The sequence below is a fragment of the Podarcis muralis genome, chromosome 10 (assembly GCF_964188315.1).
Source record: "Podarcis muralis chromosome 10, rPodMur119.hap1.1, whole genome shotgun sequence".
Taxonomy (NCBI): domain Eukaryota; kingdom Metazoa; phylum Chordata; class Lepidosauria; order Squamata; family Lacertidae; genus Podarcis; species Podarcis muralis.
In genome coordinates this window covers 42082400-42101881 of record NC_135664.1, presented here as the reverse complement: position 1 = coordinate 42101881, position 19482 = coordinate 42082400, and the positions used below count along the sequence as shown (strand labels likewise).

Below are 19482 nucleotides of genomic sequence, written 5' to 3'. Positions count from 1 at the left end.
AGCTCCCTCGGCCAATAAAGCAAGATGAGCGCCGCAACCCCAGAGTCGGTCACGACTGGACCTAACGGGGCAGGGGTCTATATGGTAAGGAAGTTGCAAGACAGAAGCACACACATAGGCTTTGTGGTGGGTGTTTTGGGGTTTTTTTTTGTTTTGTTTTGTTTTTTGCATTACACCATTGTTTGCTCATTTAGATGAAATTGCAAACTATGGTGTGCAACAAATGAAGACCAGCGGGAGAGAATCGGCAGGTGTTAAATGAGGAGAAAAGAGGGGAAGAAGGAGAACTCAGCAATCAATAGCTTCATCAGCTGGTTGTTCACAATTAAATGTTATGTAATTAATATCAATTTAACTTTCATGTCCCGTGAACAATATTTTTCAGGGTGCTTCCCTTTCCCGGACCTTCCACTTAATCTGTCAGAGGGAAATTGCATGATGGCGATTTAAAATGAGAAGTCAGTTGCTTTCGGAGCAATGCAAGCAAATCATTTTTGTTGGTCTAATGTACCAAATTAAAAAAACAACAACCAAAAGATAAACTCATATGAACTCTTATTTTGGAATAAGTCTCACAGAATACAGTCAGACTTACTTTTGAGTAAACGTGCAGAGTTGGGGTTTACGTTATACAGTATAAACTTTTTAAAAATGTGACCCTAACTATGTCTACTCTGAAGTTAATCCTTTGAGTTAATAAGGCTTGCTCCCAGGTAACAAGCTAAGAGGTCAGAAGGTGCAGCCCACATTTTGAAATATAAAAGCCCGGTTGGTTCCTTCGCTTGAAAAATAATGGAGACTAGCTATAAAACTTCCTGAGAAACCGCCTCAGTTTATTGTTCTAGTGAAATTATAAATCTTATGGATTTATTCAAAAGTACTGATATCCTGATTGAATAAAAATGCATTCATAGAATAAAGAAAATTAAAGAAAGTATATGCCACTATTAAACTCCACTGGTTAATGAAAATGTGGGCACATTACCTGAAAATCACAAAACCCAACCTAATTTTCTGTGATGTTTGGCTATTTGTGTACCACCTTAATTTCCAAGGACAAAACTTTTGAAAGAGCTGTTCACCTGCGAAAACACTGAATGAGGCCTCTTCTTAGATGAAGAAACAAACCTGTACTGCAGATTAAAATCAAATAATTATACCACATTCTAAATCATTTGAAATTGTCATTAAAGTCCCATTTTCATATAGTAATGAAATACATTTTTAAACAATGATTGACTGAGCACTGCTTATTGTTAATTTGGTTATAACAACAATCTCACCGCTTCAAAGCAAACAATTATAATTACTGTTTTCTGCAGTTATGTTAGTTATTTAGAGTGAAATTCAATTGTGTCAAGCCATCAGTAAAATGAACTTCTGCTTGCACAACTTCACTTCCTCTTCTCCCAACCAGAAGTCCCCACCATAACCAAAATCTGCTCAAGACGGTTGAGGGGCGGGGTCCAGAGCATATTGGAGCAATGTTGCTAGGGCTGTGGAGAGGAGGAGAGGAAGATGGAGTCCACTCATACAATGTTGGATCTCACCCACAAACTTTTTCTTAGGCCACTCTTCAGGGTAGATTACACAGGAGGCTTATTTTATTTATTTTATTTTATTTTTTTATTTTATTTTATTGACTGCCCTTCATCCGAAGAACAATGCATTGGAAGAGAAAACAGTTTTGAAAACAATTCCAAAACCATTGGTACTTAAAATAGGTACATAAGCCACAATCACTCCATAAGACCAGTGAACAACTTAATCCATCGCAATCATTTTCTAAACAACAGTGCCAAAAAATATTATGAAGAACAAAACAAACAACCACATTTGTAAGGCTCGTTTGCAGGCCAGCTTTGTAGGGACCAAATGCAAATCTGTTGCAAAGGAGATCCACTAAACAAGGGCCCACCAGACAGGCAAAGAAGCAGGACTTCTGGTGATGACCTTAAATCTTGGGCAGGGTCATATGGGTCAAGGTGGTCCCAAATAGCAGTTTGCATTGGGCCAGGAAACAAACCAGTGACAACGGGTGGAATCTTGAGATCATAGCGACTGAATTCCTGTTCCCAATTAACATCTGGGCAACTTCACTTTGTATCAGTTAAGGTTTCCAAACCACCTTCAAAGGCAGCCCCATAAAGAGTACAATACGGCAACCCAGTCTGGAGGTCACCAGTGAAAGCACAAACAAGACGAAGTTCATCCAAAACAAATGCTAGTAAGCTGCAGAGGGAAAGAAAGCAAGTTTTTAAGAGGTGTTAGAATTTCTTGGGCAGATCGAGTCTGCCTTGTGCAGGCTACACTATATCTCAAGAACCAAGGGTGTCTATAGGCCATTATAAGCCCCATACGTTCAAAGGCCTCTGCTGCATCAGAGGTGTGGAAGGCATGAAGATGCCACAGTCCACATTAGGCCTACAAATGTATGGGATTGTTGGAGCTCCAACCTCCACCCATCCACCCTGACAAGCACAGACATGAACCTTCACAGCTCAGAACCAAAATTGTATGGCCTTCTCCATTAGTGCCAGGCTGACAGGCCTCTAAAATCCAACACACCTCCACCATCCCCGCCAGCTTGGAGCCAGAGAGGGGAGCCAGAAGCTGGTTAGTTGGCTTTACCTCTTTGCTTGTACCCATCAAGCACAGAAGTAAACCAAATAGCAAGTTTCCTCCCCTGTTTGAGGAGCGAGCATGGATCACCATCTCCCACTCTGCAGCTCCAACATTGGTAAGAAGTCCTGCTCACCACAGCCTGGCTGAGCTTTCACCATACTGAGATGGTAAGTCAGATGGCAAGCATGATTGTTGGACTCTGTTCAGGATTAGAGGAAATATATTTCCAGGCACCCTTGAGCATCAGTACCTATGACTGAGAAATTAAATACAGATCCAAACTCTTTGTTTTATAAGAGGGGCTCCTTACAACGTTTAAGGAGAGGATATTGTATAGTATTTTCAGGAATGAGGTTTACCTGTTGCTTACAGGCATGTTTAACTCCTCATTCTGAACTGTATCAGGGGCACATGAATGTGGCAGAGCTCATGAGTAAGGTGTGCATCTTCTGTTGTCACTTATTTGGAACATGTACTTCAGTCCTGAGGTTATGTTCCTTATCATCTTCTAATAAGCACATGCTTATCCCTCCTAATAAGCAGAAATGCTCATGCAAGGTGGAATTAAGGATCCATTTGCAAAAGAAAACTTTAAAGTGCCAAAGCGCTAAACTGATAGCTAGAGGGCAGTATGGAGAGCATTTAACGACGTGAAAGTAAATGAACAATATTTTGAGAATGTAATTCTCCAGTACAATTTTTCATCCACAGTTAATTTAGCTATTAATTTAGTTCATTTAGCTATGAATTGGATGGATGGAGAAATAAAGTAAATTTCTTGATGAAAAAGGAAGTTTGAGGGTGATCCTGAAAGATAGTGGAGACTCAAGCGTGCCAATTGGCCACATGGGAATAGATCTGATTGGAGAGGAGAGGAAGAAGATGGGAGTGGGGGAATAGGCATTTGAAGTGCTGACAGCCGGAGAAGAAAAGTGACAGATGTCTCACCTCTTGTCCCCACTTCATTACCTCAAGATGTAACACTCACCCTAGAATCACAAAGCCAGAAGGATCAGTTTCTGCAATCCAGGCATCCAATGCCCTAAAAATGATTGACACTGTATAAATGCAATCATATGCACACTTGCTTGGTGGTAAGTCACACTGAATAAAGTGAGATTTATTTCTGAGTAAACCTATACAGTATAGGACTGCAGTATATTAGTATTCTATGGTTCCATGGGACTTTTTGATACTGTTTCCACTCACGCATGCAGTTTACTCCAGAGTAACAAGGATTTGGGAGTACATTTGTTTCAGCTTCACATGCCATGAAACCACCTATAGATGAAGTCAGAGTAAGGGTCAGTCCATTGAACCCGTTCATATAAGAGTAGCAGACACTTTGGACATTCCAAGGAAGTGGTAAAACGGAAATATGGATCATTTTGACTTCCTCTTCCCACAGTCCTGATCTTATCAGGGGCAGAAGGGGATGAAAATCTGTCCCACAGACTTTTTTATTAACTTAAAAAACATTGTCCCCTTTCAAACAAGACTCATAAGCATGGGAAGCATAGGATCATCATGAATGTTCCTTGGAACAGGCAACACAACTCTTGTATAATGACAATGACTGATTTACGGGTCACTGGAGGACACTTTAGCCCTGAAGGTACATGACGTCTCACATCTATTCAGATTTATAGTCTTTGTGAGGCTTCAAGACCTGGCTTCATGTTAGTGTGCACCAGTTTTCTGTAGCCTTATGGTCATAATTTAGAATGTTACTACATACTCTCCAACATTTCTCTGATGAAAATTGGGACGTCCTATTCAATAATAGCAGCTATTATTATTACTACTACTATCACTACTACTACTCTGGCCATCTGACTGGGTTGCCCCAGCCAACCTGGGCAGCTTCCAGCATGTACAAAAACACAATAAAACATTAAACATTTAAAAACTTCCTTATATAGGGCTGCCTTCAGATGTCTTCTAAAGGTTGTATAGTTACTAATCTCCTTGGCTTGGGGGAGGGGATCCCATAACTCCATACTCTCCACAATTTCTCCCATGAAAACAGGGATGTCCTAAGGAAAAGTGGGACATTCTAGGATCAAATCAAAGCCAAAACGGCTTCTGTAAATCTAGGACGGTGCCTGGAAAAATAGGGATACTTAGAGAGTCTGTTGGTATTGATCTGTATATCCCAAATGTCCTCAGGCCATGCATACCCAAGAGACTTCCTATAATATGTCATAAAATTTACAGAGCACCTATTTTTGTTTCCACCCATTCAGGCATTTAAAGCAAAGGCATGGAGAAAATAATTCTCCTTTACAGCCAAGGAAATCTTATCTAATGAGGGTTTGCTAAAGTAGAAACATTTTCTAGAACCAGTAGAACTCATCCTTGACAGATACATATAAAACTTCATGTGGAATGCTTAGTTATTATGCTTTTGTTTTCAGGGGATTTGACATATTTGCAGGTTTAATTGTTTCAAACTGTTGTTAAATTATATAAAGTAAAGTAAATAAAATGCGGCAGCGGCAGTGCCAAGCTCAGTTCTGCACATCAAAGTTGCACCAGGACTTAAATACACACAATTCAACGTATGACAGCAACTGGTCAGCCTGATTCTGATCTCATGAAACCTCTTTAGCACGTAGAATTTGTATTACAGGTGCTTAAGTGCACTTGAAGGTGAGACAGGTCCTCTAGCGTTGTTCCTCTTACTCTTAAAAACCACACACCTTATAAGCCTGTTCCAAGTTTTGAAAACTGAAACACTTATGGGCCTTTGCCTGATAGCTAGATTATCAAAGTGTCAAGCAATTGTTTTCACATATTGCTGCTGAGAAGCTCAACCCAACGCTTTTTTATTATTATTCCTTTCCATGGAAAGGGGAATGAATAGGGATAAATAAAGCAAGACTTTTTTTGTTTTGTTTTTGTTTTTTAAAAAGGCAATATTTTCAAATTAGTATCCAGCAGCTGAGTAGGAGCTTTTGTTAGCTACTCCTCCTGACTGTCATCCTTGGTTTCTGTTGCCATAGAAACCACAGCATCTAGTATTCAGGACAGTACTCAAGCCTTGTATCATTCCCATTCCCAAGTCTGCTCCAACCAGGTACTCTGGGAAAATTATGCTGGCTAGGATGATCAGGATCTCTACAGCAGGCTTTCCAAAGGTAAAACTGTGGAGAGGTAGCAATTTATTACTTCTTTTATTAAGCTTTTACCCTTTGATTGTGGTGTTATTTCTAGTCTCAGTGCAGCAGCTGCCCCCTCTCAGTTAGCCCTCCAAATTGAGCTCGCGCACACAGACTGATTAGAATGACCGTCAGAAATAGAATAGAAATGGCTAGCCACTGTTATCCTAATGTGACCAGGAAGGGAGCTCAGTTGTGGTCAATGATGTCATGATCTGTTCTGCAAAGTGACAAGCTAAATAGTAACCACTGAAGCAAACTGCAAGCCTTGGCAATACAAAACTGATATTTACAGCTGCCATTCTCAACTAAAGTTGTTCTGGTGACTTGAATGCAATGTCAGATATTATCACTTTCTTTGGACAGCAAAACAATGATTAATTCAAAGCAGAATGCTTTTCACCCCAGTAGTCTGGGTTTCTATATTTCTATTGGATGGGGAAGCTTAGACGTCTGAAGGGGATGGAGAGTTGAGGTTTCAGAATCTCTGTACTAAACCTCCTTTTTCCACATAAGATGACAAGAATGAAAACAGATCTGTATCATTTTGAGTGATGGATGAACCACCACCATCTTGATTTGTAAGGAGTTATTTTGGGGGGGGGGTGAAATAGAAGGCTGCTGCTGTTTCTGAGCCCATTCCAATGTTCAGCTCCCATGTCCAAATGACATCATTGGGAATGTAGCAGGACTCAACCACCACCCTAACTCCCCTGTACTTTCTAACCTTGCCCCACTGCCCTTCTCTTTTCCTCTAACACTCACCTCTTGATGTCAGTGACCAGTGTCAATTACATCCTGCCATCTAGATCACTGAACTGATCATAGAAAGCTAGCACATTGGGGGAGAAGGGCTCCAGGTTACTAGATTTCTTGCCTTACGAGAGCCGACACACAGAACCTGAAGGTACAGCCCAAACTCAGGACTACTTCCCAAATGAGAACCGGGCCCTGGGGATTCATGGTTTTTTCCACATGGGCCATCAAAGTACTTAGTATGGAATTCAGATACCCCCAAAAATTATACCCTGAGGCTCCTTCTGCCTCAGACACTATCATTCCAGCAGTCCATGTGTCAAGAAGTAATGGAGGGTTCACAGAAAGCCCTCCTGTGTGGCCTCCTCGTAATTGCAGATGCAGCCAGCTAGGAAAGGTATCTATAATGGCAGAAGCTGGTGGCTATGGCAGAAGAGTAAGATCTATATGAACTGAGGCAAATGTTTCCCTTCTCCATGCCATTTGGTGATACATTTTGTAGTACTGGCAATATCTCATTAGTAAGCAAAAGTAAACTAGAAATAATTAGCTGTCTCTTGCCCATAAGATTTTTGAATAAGGAGATGACTGAGAGGGGTATAACTTAAGAAATGTTGCTGGAACAGATGATGGCATAGCTGTCTAAGAAATTATGTGTATGACCATATGCTCTGAAGGAGGAGTAAGCTCTAAGCCTTCTTCAGTGTTTCTTCCCCAGCCCATGGTTATAATTGTTCTAAATCGCAAGAAGAGCCTACATGTGTGAAGACTTCCTGCTTTAGATCTTAACCCCCAAAGTGTGGGTAGCAGGAAGGGGATACAACAGTGGCAGGGCTAGCAAGCAGGGTGGTGAGCGCTCACTCTCTCTACCCCCAAATTTGATCCATGAAGAGAAGTGACTAAGGGGGAGGGGAGTCCTGGGCCAGTTTCGCAGAAGTATCTCAGCCCTTCCTGTGGCCATCTTGTCAAGAATAATTTACCAAAGGAACAGACACAGGGTCTCTCCATAACCAAGAGTAATCTACTGTAAAAAATAACCTCAAGGATTAATAAACACATGATCAACTTTAAAACTAGAAAATATATGGCCCAGAGTAACCACAAGTGAAACTGCATAGACATATTGAACTGAATAATTGAGAAGGCAGTGGATGAATAATATAGAGTAGTTTCCAATCACCAGGTAGTTTTTCTACAGACATGTACTGAATGGGACTGGGAAAATAGAAAAGGCAGCGGAATTTACCATATGCTATCACTTACTCCCAGCAGTGGTAGTAGTAGTAATATTAATTTGTGTATATTCCACCCATTGGACTGGGTTGCCCAACTTCCAACAGATTATAAAACAACAATAAAACATTAAAAACTTCTCTATACATCCCTTCAGATGTCTTCTGAAAGTCAGATCGTTGTTTATTTCCTTGACATCTGACAGGAGCACATTCCACAGGGCAGCCACAACTACCAAGAAGGCCCTCAGAAGTCACGCCCGCCCTGTGGAATGCCCTCCTGTCAGATGTCAAGGAAATAAACAACTGCCATGGCGATATTATTGAGTAGATTGTAACATCCATAGCCCCAAATAATGGACATTTTTATAGCTCAATAGCAGTTCACTTCAGCCCTATCACACATTACTCACCTGTATGGCATATGTGTATAGATTAAGGAGGAACGCCTGAGGAGGAGCTCTACATGATTAAGGTTCCCAAATCATGTAATTATTAAGGTTCCCAAATAATCAGATGTATTAACTGCACAGGAGTTTGGTTGTTGGGCTTTTTGCTTGCACAGCTGTATACAATATATGGTCACTAAAGGGAGGGAACGTGATGTTGGATTGCAGCTTTACCCCATACTCTATACACTTATGCCCTAGACATGAGCAAGACAGGAACAGAGTGACACATAACACACATATTCAAGGTGCCAATATATGGGAATCCCATTGGTGGGGGGAGGGAAGGGGGGAGTATCCCAGTAAGAAGTGGAGTTAAATGGACCTACCCTACAGAAATCAGAAACGGACTGGAATTTGATCCATTTTCAGCACAATTCTGGGCTTCCTCCCAGGTGACTGGAGATAGGGTAGCATTCTTTATGTTCTAAAATAAATGAACATTGGCAAAGCTCAACAGAAGCCCAGTCACAACAAAATGATGCTCTTGCCAAGCTGTGTAGATGTAACAGCCCTTCATGTTTCTGACTAAGATGAGAGGCAAGAAATAATTGCAGCAAATATTCCTTCCCGTACTTTAGTCTCTCTGCCAAGGCCTCTTGTTAACTTAACATTTTTATTTTATTTTGCACTGTATTGGAACTTGTGCTGCTAGGCTTCTCCCACTACAACAGAGCCCACAGATGGTGAAAGGAAAGTGAACAAGACTGAACTAGCCATACATTAAAATGAGGAGAGATTTTCAAAGTGCAGGGCTGATTCACACATCACACAGCTACAATAGTGCTGCTCCCAGCTGTGGCTCTCTTCTGTGTCATTTAGGTGTTTTGAAATACCTGTCTGTGACATTCACACCTCATATTTTAAAAAATCATAGGAAGCTGCCGTATGCTGTGTCAGACTATCTCATTTAGCGTTGTCAACATGGCTTGCCAGTGGTTTCAAAGAGGGGCAGAGGTGTACCTAGGCTCCCTCGCATCCTGTATCTGGCTCTCCCTCCCATGCCTTGCGCCCTTGGCAAGGAGGTGAATTGGTGCCTCCCCATGTCCAGAAAAAAATTTACATAATTTAATAATCACAAATTACTCTTAAACTGGCTGTGTAACAGCACAAGCTTATAAGTGTCTACTCAAAAGGAAAAACCCCACTAAGTTCAATGGGGCTTATTCCCAGGGAAGTGGGTACACAGGACTACAGACTAAATTCAGAATATACATGTTTGTATACAATTTCCCCAAATATAACACATTTTTGCAAAGCAATTGCCACTACTATAATGCATCTGTAGTTGTATTTTCACTAATATATGCATTTCTGTGCACACCTTACCCAAATATATGTATTTTTGTACACTTTCCTTGCCGGGAGAACTGCATTGCAAAATTCGGAGAAATGTATATTTCAAAGGATGGCTCTTTTTTAGTTAACATATTGTTTGGAAAACTATAAATTGAGTAGGTCACCTTTAAATGTTAACTGAACCAAAAGTTTCCACTACCCCTGTAAGTTATGATACTGGAAGATAAATGCTTATCTACCTAGAATGCAAGGAAAATACAAATTCACAGGGACTAAAGCTATCTACAAACTTAGGTTCAATTCACTCTTATAAGGCAGGAAGCACCATCTAAAGCCCTACAAGAATATTCTGTGTTCCAGCCTAATGTGTTTCAAAGGCTTTGTGCAAATCTTTAGCACTTTCATCCTTCTAGTAGCTTCTAGTAGTTTGGTGGCGATTTTCCCAAGGCTATCCCTTCCAGATCCTCTCTTGATGAAACATGTTGGGTATCTCTCATAGAGAGTATCTCTTTTCTTAGCATGGCAAATGGAGATATAGGAAATGAAAGCAAATCTAATGGGGGCAATCACTACCTTCCCCTCAAAAAGACCAGTGAGCATGCTCAGTGGCTCCAGAATGCCGTGGCACTTGGAACAGAAAAGCAGATCACAAGAAGGCTGCTTGAATCAGTTCAGCATTCCATTCTCACAGGGGTCAACCACATGCCCATGGGAAGTCCAAAAGCACATGAGTGCAATAACGCTCTCCTGCTTGTGATCCTTAACAATCGGTATTCAGAGGCGTACAATAAGTGTGGTGAGGGGGCGGGTTGGGGGGACTCGAATGCCTTATTTGAAACGAATGGCTGGAATTCTGAACAGAAACACTCTTATAAGGGTGGAGATTACAATGAAACATATTATTGCATCTCTTCTGTAGGTTTCAAGTATCGCTTTCTTCTGCCTTGATCAGACCACACCAGGAATACTGTATTCAGTTCTGGGAACCACAATGTAAGAAGGATATTGACAAGCTAGAACGTGTACAGAGAAGGGTGGCCAAGATGATCAAGGGTGTGGAAACCAAGCCTTATGAGGAACTACGTTTAGCCTGGAAAAGAGGAGACTGAGAGGAGAAATGATAGCCATCTTCAAATATCTAAAGGGCTGCCACATGGAAGATGGAACAAGCTTGTTTTCTCCTGCTCCAGAGGGTAGGATCCAAACCAATGGATTCAAGTTACAAGAAATGAGATTATGACTAAACATCAGGAAGAACTTTTGGGTGGTAAAAGCCGTTTGACAGTGGAATGGACTCCCTTGGGAAGTTATGGACTCTCCTTCATTGGAGATTTTTAAGCAGAGGTTGAGTGCCTTACTTGAGATTCCTGTGTGGCGGCAGGGGGTTGGACTTGATGACCCTCAGGGTCCCTTCCAACTCTACAGTTCTTGATTCTATGGTATCTCACATGTGAATATTTGTGTGCATGTATAATTTTGAACATCATTCAGCCACAAAAATGTTTTCATATAAATCTGAATGGCGGTATTAGATGTATGCATTTTTTAAAAAAAACATTTCTAAAAAATGTAGGTTCAAGCAATGTTGCATTAAGCAAGCTAAGAAAAATAAGAAACAATGATTAACATAGCATTACTTTTATGTGAACAACACATTTCTGTCCCTTTGGCTCTCTGTATATTTTATAAACACATGCCACAACAAGATTATATCTCAGAAGCAGAAAATAGTATGGCACCACAGATTTTAAAAGCAAACAACAAGCAAATAAGACTTGGTTCATAAGCATAAGGGAACATAAGGAAGCCAAAGTGTAGGAATAAAGTATTTCCCTTTTTTCATAGATTAGTGGAGAATGAGTGAGTGGTGAAAATGATGCACTCAGTCTCCAATAGAAGGGTGACAGCTGAAACACTTAAACAGCATCTCCTGCTGGTTAATCAATACCTCTGTATTTGGCAGCAGTTAACTAAGACAATGTAATTCTATCACTTTATCTTTTTAAGTAGACACATGGAACATTGGCCATTATGCTCAAGTCACTGAAATTTGCATACACCATAAAGAGAAGTGACAATGAAAACATGAAGCCACTGTTGGTTTGAATTTTGCCATCGCTCATCCCATATAATTATGGAGGATTCCCATTTGGGTACTCTCACTTCTAGACATTAACTGGTACATTGTACATTTGTGATAAGTAATTTTTAGTGGGTTGCTGTTACACACAGAGACACAAGTGTGTGTGTGGGAGAGTGAGAGAGAGAGAGAGAGAGAAAGAGCGCACTCCAGTAATCTGGATCTCTGGATCTCTGGATCTCCACATGTTGACTGTTATTAAACCAGAAACTAAGGGTGCAATCCTATTATTCATTTATAGGTGTAATCCCCACTGAACTCAATGGGACTCACTTCAGAGTAAACATGTATAGAATTACACTGTATGTGATCAAAGTGCCAATACAGTGGTACCTCTGGTTGCGAACTTAATTCGTTCCGGAGGTCCATTCTTAGCCTGAAACCGTTCTTAACCTGAGGTACCACTTTAGCTAATGGGGCCTCCCGCTGCCACAGCTGCACGATTTCTGTTCTCATCCTGAGGTAATGTTCTTAACCCGAGGTACTACTTCTGGGTTAGCGGACTGTAACCCAAAGTGTTTGTAACCCGAGATACTGAAGGACCCTTCCGTACCACTGTACATTCCCAAGCTGTCATTATTTTAAGGTAAATATGTGTACATATTAAATATTGAAAGGTATTGTAATTCAGATCCCATTAAAGTCAGTAGCAAAACTTTTCCTGATTTTCAAGAAGTTATGCTGTACTTATTATCATTTTGACCATTATTAAAATCCAATAGAGAAGCCATTGGTACTATCCTGTCAAATACTGCTATCGATCCAGCACCCCCCCAAAAAAAAAGTTTTCAAAAGAGCCACCTTCTACAGTCCATTTAACAAACCAGCTAATTAAGTTTCCCACCTTCTCTACACCAGCAACTTTCACTGAACTTCTTGAAAATTAAACAGTATCTCAATATGTCTACATGAAAATACTTCAAATTTATAGAATCGTAGAAGTGTACAGTTGGAAGGTACCCCAAGTAATCTAGTCCAACCCTCTGCAATGCAGGGATCCGTCCCACAGCCATCCCTGGGTGGGCTCGAACCACTAACCTTCTTAAACGATAAAAATGTGGAACAGATTTAAGTGGCATATCAAGGTTAGCAAGTGTTTTAAATAAATCCTTATATAACATTAGACCTACTATACCGGTAATTATGACATTCATAGCTGAACTTATTTTGGTCTCCAAAGTGGTGCCTAGGTATGAACCAGTGATCAATTCTAACAGCAGCCAATTACCGGTAGCTGTTAACTTTCACTTCTGCCGCCTTTATGTGTTATGGGTTCTTTTAAAGAGAATAAAAGATTTCCTCTAAAGGGCTGCTTTTGTACAATTACCAACAAATTCAAGCTTTTCTTTGTTTATAATGCCAACCATCCCATCAGGCACAACACAGCAACTGGCTGTCCTTACAGTAGTGGCAATCTTACCTAGCCAACTCATTATTAAGCAAAAGACTCTGAAGTATTGCTGTGCTTTTTAGCTATGCTAAAAACACCAGATCATTTTCTCTGTTAGCTTGAGATCACTGTTACATTATCCTGGCATACAGAACCCAAACAAGAAGTCAAACCAGTAATTTCCATTCCAGCAGAAAAGAAATATTACTGTTCCTTTCCCTAAAAAAACCAACACTTTGTTACAAAAAAAATCCTTTTAATCACAGTAGTTCCTTGTGAAAGAGATTCTCTAATACATGAAAATGCAAGGGCCATTAAGTATCATACAGGCAGACCATTTCTAATAGTAACAAAATCTGATAGTATTTGAGTTCAGGGAACTTGCATAAGACTAAAACAGTGAGCTTCTTTCAGAAGAGTACTTCTAACTGCAAATCTTTGTACAGCCACTGATAATGGAGTAGCACACAAACAGTATCAGATAAAGCAGCAGGGACCCTATTTTTGGCCTCGTGGAACAAATACACTCAGAACTAATCTATTATATATTCAGGTAGAGAGATGGAATGGTAGTCATTCATTGTCAATCTACATGCCGTCTCATCACCAGATAGCAGAAATGAAATACTAATGCAAGGCAAAGTGAATGCCAATTTCCTTCTTTTTGATCCAAGTTTCAATGGTTCTCTAAAATAATAGATAGCTGTTTGCCGAGACTGGCTTGTTCCATACCATTAACTCAGAACAAAACATATTTCGAGTGGGACAGCAGTGTTTACTTCTACAAAATGATTAATTGCATGCCACCATTTATCATATGGATACAAAGACATTTAGTCACAATTTTGGACATAAATCAAGGTACATGCTCTTAAATGTAAAAAAGAGAGAAAGTGCCTTGGTTCTTAAAGCGGCATAGATTGAGGTCAGATTAGCCATAGCAACCAAGATCAGTCCTTGGGCACCCATGAAGACTTAGCAATCACTAAATGAGCTGAGATCTCTCTTTATCTTCTGTGGTGTGAAAGCCAAAATTAAAAAGATTATATCACCCTGTTCGCATCACAATAGGTTTCACAATGAAAAAGTCACTTCTTCCCTTTGAGTCACATCAAACAAATAACATTCATCCCAAGCTAAAATGAACAACTTTCAAAGTAAATTGAATCTCCTTAGCACCGCTTTCCCCTGCTGAACCATATTTACATAACAATATATCACAGGAAGCTCAGAATGAATCTTGCAAATGGGCAACTGAATAAAATGCATCCCTCACATTGATTACTGTACACTCAAGCTTCAAATTGCCTTCCTTTTTCTTTCATTAAAAATCTCCAGTAGTTTACAATAAATAGAAAGTACTATAAAGCTCACAGCGTCAAAGTTAGTCTTTGTTCCTGTATGGGAGTCACACGGTAAATTTATATTTGTAAAGGGATGGCATGCTGTAGCAAATCCTAGGCTTTTGAGATAAGGAAATGATGGCATCTGGTTTACAGTCAATTTAAAAAAAAAAAGCACCAATGCAGATTCACCTCCCCTCATGTTCTTTTAGCTGTCTAACTTTATGCCTCAAATTGTTTCTCCAGCATTTTCACTCTAGATTTCCAATTTTGTGTTCCAAACAGAAACTCTGTTTACTATACTTTCCCTTTAACAATTATGGGTTATCCGGGAATACACATTCAGTAAGTTGTTTGTAGCATTCCCACAGCGCATCAAGAGAAAATACCATAAATGCATTTATTTACACAGATATATATATATACATAAGCTTTGCTTCATTTTGTTAATGCTCAACTTGATTATTATTTTCTTTAAGCCACTGGCTCTTTTAAAGTACAGACTGCGCATGCCTCTGTTTTCCTTGAAATTGTTGAGAAAGCAATGCATTAAAGTTTAAAGGTTACACCTGCATTAAAAATATATTCCCAGAATAATGTCTTCTTCCTGCTGCAGTGGTTCATGTAGATTATACTATTTGAACTCCGCAGGGAAGCTCGTTAATTTTTAAAACTCTCTGAACTCGGTACAGTTAAGAGTGTGAAAATAATTAAAAATTGGGTTTGATGGAGCACAGTTTTAATATTGTATATGTATGGCAGGTGCAAAGTGGCATTTTACCCCATTGAACCGTAATGAATAAATACTGCTCTACGTGACAGAATCCCCCTGTAAAAGAAAGCATCACAATGCATTTTTAAAAAGTGAGTGCTAGAAACATTTCTAATTAGATTAGTCACCATCTCGAGAGTGGGGGTGGGATGGAGTTGTGTTTTTATTCTAGCAATGCAGAAACTGAATGGGGGAAAACCTATAGTCTGGCATCTTCATCCTTAAACAGTTTCATTTAAGCAGTTTCATTTCAAGCTAACGGATTCTAATGTGTCTGAAACCTTGAGAAAACAAATCATTCTTTCTTACCTAAACTTGCAAGTGGACTGAGGCTTCTCCATTGTTGTCACCTTCCGTGCCCCCTCTTCCCACCACGGAGACTGGTGCTGCTGTGTTCAGTGCACTGTGCCTTGGTTATAGCTGTGACACTAAGCTGCCTGCTTAGACCAGCAAAGGAGGGTGTGTGTGTGTGTGTGTGTATATGTGCGTAAGGGAGAGAGAGAGAGAGAGAGAGAGAGAGAGAGAGAGAGAGCGCATATGTTTGCGTGCGCGTGTGTGTGCCTCTGTGAAGAAAGTGAAAAGACAGCCTGCTGACTTCTAGACTGGGAACCTCAATCTCAGGCCAAGTCAGTGCTGAATAGAAATGATCAAAGCTCTGCCCCTCATCTCAAGGCAGTTGAGATTGCATCCCTCTGCTTCCCTGCCATAAAAAAGTGGGACTGTCTTTAGGGCTTCTCATGAAGAAACCTCTTAACCAAAGCAGACCTTTTCCATATTGCTGCTGACTGCCCAGCAGAATACAGGTACCTATTGTTCCTGAGACAGATATGCAGCCAGCCACTCAGACTCTGACAGATCTCAACAAACCAGTGAGCCTGCCTTTATTTTAACTCTTTATTTACTCACGCATCCCTTTCATAAATTAACCACCCACAGATCTCTTTATAACCCACAGAAGAGTAGGGGGAATAAAATCAATGGTCAATTGCTAGGCTTCCATGACAAAACCAGAGAATGAAAAACACATCTACTTGATTTATAAAACACACACATTCAATAAAATAGGGGAGGGAGGGAGAGAGAGATTAAATGTAGGCAATATGAATAACTGATATTACTCTTTGGGCATATTTAGAATTCAACATGAACTAGATCTGCTTTACTCTTCCATGAATAATCTTTTTGTTGTTACAAGAGTTTAACACATATACTGTTCGTTTAGAAAAAAAATTAAATTATTTGTTCTATATATGGCCTGATATATAGCTTAGCATACAAAATGTTTTCTAATTCCAATTTACTACCTGGTTCTACCCCAACTGATATTATCATTGAATGGGATACGTGATTCAGTAACAAATACCTAGATTTCCACTTGAAGTGAGCTGTATCTGTCTGCACAATAAATTTACATCTTTGTCTAGAAAATATTTATATTTTGTGAGATCTGGACAGTGGAGTTTTTTTTCTGTACTTGATTCCAAAGGCAGATATGTGCTCTTGCAAGTTCCCTTCCAAAATAAGCCTCCCTCCAAATAAATTTTAAGAATTCATTTACATGGACAAAATAAGAAAAGCTCAAAATTAAGCATTGGATTTAAAACCACCCAAAGAGACAACATTGCACATTTTTATTCTACAGAGATAATTTCAGGTCAGATCTGATCAGCTTTTTAGTGTTTACACTGAGTTTCCTTTTAAAGCAAGTTAGAATGCTATTTGAAAATGGATTCTAATGAATGAGGCCATCTTCAGATTTTGTATTTATCTTGGCCTAACCCAGAATGATGCAAGGGTTCTTCTTTTTCCTGGAGGATTACTTTCCTTTGGATCATGAATTGATTTTCAGAAGTATACCAAAAAAGCAACATTGGATACTATGTGAATTCTTGACACCTCTCTCTCTCTCTCTCTCTCTCTCTCTCTCTCTCTCTCTCTGTGTGTGTGTGTGTGTGTGTAAATGTGAACACCCATACATACATGTGAACATACTGAAATCTACATTCTCTGTGCTTGACAGGAGAAACCAGAGTTCCGATTATTTATTTTTTTCACTGAAACAATGGTAAGAAGAAAATAGTTTTATTATTAAATGAAATGTATCGCTGTGGAAATATTTTTCATTATACAAAAGAGAGTGGTGAGTAAATATAATTGTTTCCTGGGTCAGCGACCTTATCCATTGAGATATGCTGTGAAATGTCTTCACGGTTAAAATTTCAGACGAAATGTTTCAGCAAAAGTGTGATTTTATTTTGTAATATAATATGATGAAACAAGAATACTTTTGAAAAAAGATTTGTCCTCTTAAGAAGTATGGCATTTTAAATAACTACCTTTATTACAGAGACCTAATAAAGAAAATGAGCCAAATTAAATTTGTAAGGGAAATACTACTAAATTTTACTCAGAGTAGACCCATTGAAATTACAGAGCCAAACTTTGTCATGCTATTTAATTTCAGTAGGTCGACTCTGAGTAAAAAGCAGTTGAATACCACCCCAGATTATAACTTTCTCATAAACATGATGCAATTCTGCCGTCTCACTTTTCAATGTAGTAAAGGCTAAACCATTTATGGTGGAATGATTGATCTGCTGTAAACATTCAAAACCATATATCATGGCAAATGTTAATTACATTTGTGTCCTGCTCTTCCTCCAAGGAGATGTGAGCAGCAAGGTTTGGCATCTCAACAAGCTTGTGGGGCTGAGACAATGATTTCTCAGATCCAAGCCGAGCTCTAACATCACTGGATTTCAGTAGTGATGTCTGCTTTGAAAATAATTTCTAGGAGCTTCAGACTATCTCCTTATGTAGAGGTGGCACTGCTCAATTAAACAATTATCAAGGACTGAGATAGAATCTCAAATGGAAACACAACTTTAGAGCTGCCTGATGGCTCAAGTTTTATCTAGTCCAACCACTATGCAATGACAAAATTTCTTAGGATGCCCTGAGAGTTGCCCATCCCAGCTACTATTATAATATGCAGAGAATGATAATTCTCAGCTTTCTTGGCTAGATGGGCTTTGACTTTTACTTGCTATCCAGACACTTCTTGTTCCACAGCTAGAACCCATTAATCTTCTACTGTTTAATGTCCAGTAGTTCTTTACATCTAAAAGTAAACCCCTAAGGAGCACATTCAAAACACATTCTGTGCTATATCTATGTAACCATATATATTCTATATATATTCTATCAAAAGAACAGGAGATTCACAAGAAAAGCAAATGCTAACATCAGACAAGTCTGCTAACCCTGTTATCAATCATCCTGTACCTATCTACTAATATTTATGCTATGAAACCATCATGCCCCAAATATCCCCTTAACATGAGATTTCTGCAGATATTCTACCAGAATGATTTAGATTTCCTATGAATAGATCAGACTATGTATATCCTAACATTATTTGTGCATGCACACAAACAGAGGAATTTTCGTTCCCAAGCTATTCTAGAGTATGTTCTCTTAGAAATACATGGACAGGGCTAATTGTGTGGGTCTTCCTCGACTAATCAGCATGCTTGTTCTGAACAAAACAGAAAAAGACCCCGGGGAAGTGTGTATGTGAAGATTACCTTCGTTTTTAACAGATCTGCAAAGAGAATGGCCTGAAGGCACATAATACCATGATACTGTTGAAGACTACCTAGGAAGTGTACTACAGTGGTACTTCGGGTTAAGTACTTAATTCGTTCTGGAGGTCCGTACTTAACCTGAAACTGTTCTTAACCTGAAGCACCACTTTAGCTAATGAGGCCTCCTGCTGCCGCTGCACCGCCGGAGCACGATTTCGGTTCTCATCCTGAAGCAAAGTTCCTAACCTGAAGCACTATTTCTGGGTTAGCGGAGTCTGTAACCTGAAGTGTATGTAACTTGAAGCATGTGTAATCCGAGGTACCACTGTACTTTGAGGTCTTTGCAGGTGACAGGGTGTAAAGTGTAGCACAGGGCTACCCCTACCATTTGGCAAAAGAAGGCAGCTGCCTTAGATGGCAGTTACGTAGATGCATAGGCAACAGCACCCTGAGTGCCCTTCTTAAGCTGCCTGGCTATTCCCTTGTGTTGGAGAACAGACCTGAGCTGTCCTACTGCCTCAGTAAGGTATTATCCCATCACCAGTCTTGAAGTCTGATTCAGATGCCACTCCAGTCAACTTCTAGAGCAGGGTATCTTGTCTGCCTCAGGCAGCAAAATGCATTGTGGTGGCCCTAACAAGGCATGCAAACAAACTGGATTTGCTTTCCAAACAATCTAGTCACTTTCCCACAATGCAAGTCCCCAATGAACACTTATAACCAATATC

General features: G+C 39.7%; 1 protein-coding gene across 6 annotated transcripts in view; it reads right to left on the bottom strand.

The window, feature by feature from the left end:
• The window catches only part of LOC144328977 (uncharacterized), a 106689-nt gene that overhangs the window by 81845 nt on the left and 5362 nt on the right, over positions 1 to 19482 (bottom strand). For 3 of the 6 annotated variants that reach the window (XM_077934830.1, XM_077934832.1, XM_077934833.1), the window contains exon 1: positions 15477 to 15671. The exons of 2 other annotated variants lie outside the window; for them this stretch is intronic. The gene's annotated coding sequence lies outside the window, so the exon portion shown is untranslated. Of the gene's footprint in view, positions 1 to 15476; positions 15672 to 19482 lie in introns of those variants that run through there. One more of the 6 variants, XM_077934835.1, reaches the window with a different exon arrangement.